Genomic DNA, 4,230 nt, shown 5'->3' with positions numbered 1-4,230 from the left:
CAAATAAGTGATGATCACAGTCACAGCGTATGAACTAATTTCAAAAGTGACTGAAGAGTAGGTTTCTCATTTGCAAAACTGTCAATGTGATGTATACCCTGTTGGCAAAACCAGATACAGAAAAAGATCTTCTTAAAAAGTGGTGAAGTTTTATTTCTTCCCCTAATTCTAGTGTCCTAGTTACTTTAGACTTTATATTAGAATTACTTGGTTACGTTAAATTCCACTTTTTGCACTGACTGCTTTTTTTTTTGGTGGTTGTTCTTTAGAAGTTACTCTTTAAACCTTTACCTTTTGTTATAAAGTGGGTTTTTTGGTAAATATGATTGATTGTTCCTAAGGAAAATGTTAATATGTCTTACCTAAAAGCAGAAGGACGAATTAACACTACCAATGTACATAAGGTAGACAGACTTTAAATTTTCTCTGAATTCTCTTCACGTTTTAACTGCTAATAAGCATCTTAACATTTTCATGTCCTTCTTTTCATAGTATCATTTCTGTAGCTTGGCTAGTTGTCTTTTGCTAATTCTGAATGTAATCTATACGTTCGGATTTTGTTTAGTGTTCTTCCTTGAAGCATATGTTTGTGTTTCTAGCTTGACGGTGTGACTGTTAGGCTGCTATTTCTGTTAGAGGTTGTCTTTTCAGATCTAAGTAGATACTTGGGTAACTGGTTTCATAGCAAGGCAATGTGATTGTTATATCCTTTCATCCTCTTAGATTCTGTTTAAGCCTTCTTAGCCAAAAGTGATTGGTGCTGTGAAGTGCCTGATGATTTACTGGTGCGGGTGACTGCTTGTGATGTGCCTGAGATCTCCCCAAGTGTGGCGGCGTATCAAGGCAGGGTGCCCAAACACCACTAAGGATGCTGGAGATCAGTCCTAAATCGGAGCTCAAACGCAAGTGTAAATACCGAGGCATCGGGGAGGCAGGGGAAAGGGAGTTTTATGAATGAGAAATAGTTGTTCAGTGAAGTGTTGGAGAGAACAGCTTGAGGAGCAGACATGTGCATCTGCAGGGAAATGGATCTGCGCTTCAGGTAACAAAGAGAATGGTCACATCTCCTCCTGGATACCAAGAGAAGAAACTCATCTGGGGGAGAAGGATTAAATTTTGCTGGGGGATTTAAAAAGGGAGATTTGGCAGAGTACACCAGCTTTTATAGCCTGAAGAAACCTCCTGTAGGGGGTGCGGCCTGGGGCAAAAGGTGTTCTGAATGGCAGCCTCCGACAGCCATGTGCCAGGGAGGGTTGCGGTAAATCACCTGGTAGAGGACGGGGAATAGCTTTCTGATTCAACCTTAGTACAAGTTATTTTAGCACAGATTTTCCTTTCTTTACCTGCGTCTTTTATGAACGCTAGTAGTTGTACTGTCTGTTTCAGAATCTGTGAATAAATGTGGTGGGTGGTTTTTTTTTTTTTCCCTTGCATTTTACTTTAACTTGCTTTGACTTCAGGTAGCTTCAAGATAACAAGCTTTGCCTGAAGATATGAGAAAACTGTAGTCAGTGTGCTGAGGAAACCTTGGCAAGGGCTGTGATTCCTTTGTGAAGCCTTCAGACTATCCGAAGGGAAGCGGTGCATGTGGCATGGGCCAAACGTGTAGGGTTAGAGGAGTGTTTTGCTAACCAGTGAGAGCCAGGATGGTTCCCCCAGTGCAGCAAGGTCTTAGAGGAGCGTGTCTGAACCCCAAAAGCTCCCAGGTTGTTTGTGACAGTCACTGTGAAAACTGGCTTTCGAAACTCCTTTTTGGAGATAGCTCTGAGTATTCACCTCTAGTGAGGAAAATGTCTGTTGAGGAAAACAGACTTAAAGAAAATTTTCTGAAGACTCCCGTATAGTGGATGACCTTACACCTTTCTCCTAATATCCTGTTATTTTCTGGAAGTGCAAATGCCTATTTAAAGACTTTTAGATTATATTGAATAAAGTTTTTTTTTCACTGGTTCCATAAGCTGTGTATGAAAACCAGATGATGTAAATGGCTTTATTTTCCAAAAACTGTAAGTCCCATTTTAGAATCCAGTATACCTCATATCGCTAACCCAAATTAATGCATATTTCCTTTATGAAAGACCAAAGCAAAACACTCTTAACAGTTCCAGACAGACCATACTATGCTTATAAAGCAAACTGTGAGAACAGTGAGAAAATAAAACTTCAGTAGGGAAAGGCTTTTCATCGGCATATCTGCAAATACTTGACACTGGCTTCTTGTCTTGATTTATACAAGACAGACTCAGAGATGTAGAGCAATATCAAAGACAAAAAAATCCATCTTCCTGCTAAAATGTAGGACCTCAGGCACGAGAGCGTGTGAAACAGCGTGACTAGTTTTCATTAGTGTGCCTTCAGTTGGATGCTAATGAGTGACAAAATTTGCAAGATTAAATTATATCCAAAATGTGGACCTTTGCAACAATTCGATTAGTTTTTTGTTTTTGGTTTTTTTTTTGTGAACCCACCAAACATAACATTGGTAACTTGAAGGAAACTTGGAAAAAAGGTTCATCAGTTGCAATTGGGACTCAGACTTCGGTTGCTTTCGCAATTTGGTTGTAATAAAGAAATTTTCCTGTGTTTGAATATTTAAACTTTCTGCTCGTTATTACACACTGGGTACAGATTTGGCTCAAAGTCCACTTGAGGTTGTGCAAAGTTTATGAATTAATTGTTATAATTTAGGTGGCCACAACTTTTTTAAAATATTATCTGGCATGAATTCCAGGTTTCCGCTATGTTTATAGGAAGAGGAGAAGACTTTAAGCCGCTCCCCGGCAATGGAAGCGTGATCTAAAAAAGGGAAAGCCAACTGAGCATACCGCAACTTGCCTTTTGTGGTGTCTTTGTTATTAGTATAGCCAAAGACCATAAACCTGTTTTCTCCAGCATGTAATTCTCAAGATGGAAACATTAATTCTCTATTTCCTTCATTTCTGCAGCTTGTTATCACTTAGTTGAAGATCCATCATGTCTTTAGTTCAAGAAAGTCAAAACCAAACTTTTAGACAGTGATTGCATCTATAACAGGAAATAAACTTATTTTTTGTGATGATAGAAAGCACAAATTAACATGAGATGGTTATTCTAAATGTATATGTGGTTTAGAGATTAATATTATTAATTTCCTTGAAGAAATTAATTAAAAGAGGTTCATTATTTTAGGAAGTTCCAATAGTAACATCTATTCAAGTGTAATTATTATGTGAATTACCTTAAAGTGAACTTTTCACAACTCTAATGATAAGTTTTCCTCTAAAAAGCTGCTTCATTGACTCGAGTAAGGGTGTTTGTAGAAATGGCAGATGTGATTTGTCCTGAAGCCTTTTATCAAGCTGTTCAAAATTCTACAATTAGACATAAACATCTATTTTGTATTCTGTATGAGTACTGCCTACAATTAAAAAAAAACCCAACAAACAACCCTGTATGAAAAAACCCATTACATCTCTTAATCTCTCACATTCTTCCTCCTTTTCCCTTTTTTTTTTTGTTTTGTTTTGTTTTAAATTAAATGAGGGAAGGACAGCTTTACAGCATAAAGATGGGCCAAAGAGAGTGCGTTTGGGGGTGGATGAGATGAGGCAGTGTGGTATGAAGTCAGAAGCCCGTTGGACACTGGATCCAAAGTATCAGAAAATGTTTGGCTTGCTGCTTTCCTTGAGGTTGCCATAGTTTAAGTGACTTTGCTGATCTCAGCTGTGGTTGTATGCTGTTGGGAAAAAAACCTGCCTGGAATTACTTAGTCTGAGTTCTTTCAAGTACCAGGCTGGGTACGAACCCATAAATATGTTTCTTTTTGTCATGGTTTACTTGTTTTCTGTTGTTCTAACTTTGTCTCCAATTTTCCTTAGAAGTGCCAAAAAGGCCTCTTTCTTCTGTCTGAAATGATGCTGATGAGACTTTTAGGTTTTAAAACTATGGCAGCAAGTGGAAATATTTTGAGAAAGGTGTAGCTAAGTGCAGTGTGATAAAATTGAGGAGGGAAAAAAAAAACCCAAAACCAACACGGTAGGGATTGCTTACAGCAAAACTCTTGGTTCATTTCAGAGAACTGGTTGGTTTGTTTGAAAAAGCTCTAAAACTAGAACGTATTCATTCTTACTACAAAATATCATTGACCTATTAGTTTCCATAGAAGGACTTTAAACTCAGCCTCTGGGACCCTCCACCCCCTCGGTCTTTTTGAAGTTCTTCGCAAAATTGCCTCCATTACCCCCCCCCCCC

This window comes from Athene cunicularia, assembly GCF_003259725.1.
Source record: "Athene cunicularia isolate RWA chromosome 15 unlocalized genomic scaffold, athCun1 chr15_part1, whole genome shotgun sequence".
In the NCBI taxonomy this organism is placed as follows: Eukaryota; Metazoa; Chordata; class Aves; order Strigiformes; family Strigidae; genus Athene; species Athene cunicularia.
This window is presented reverse-complemented; position numbering follows the sequence as displayed.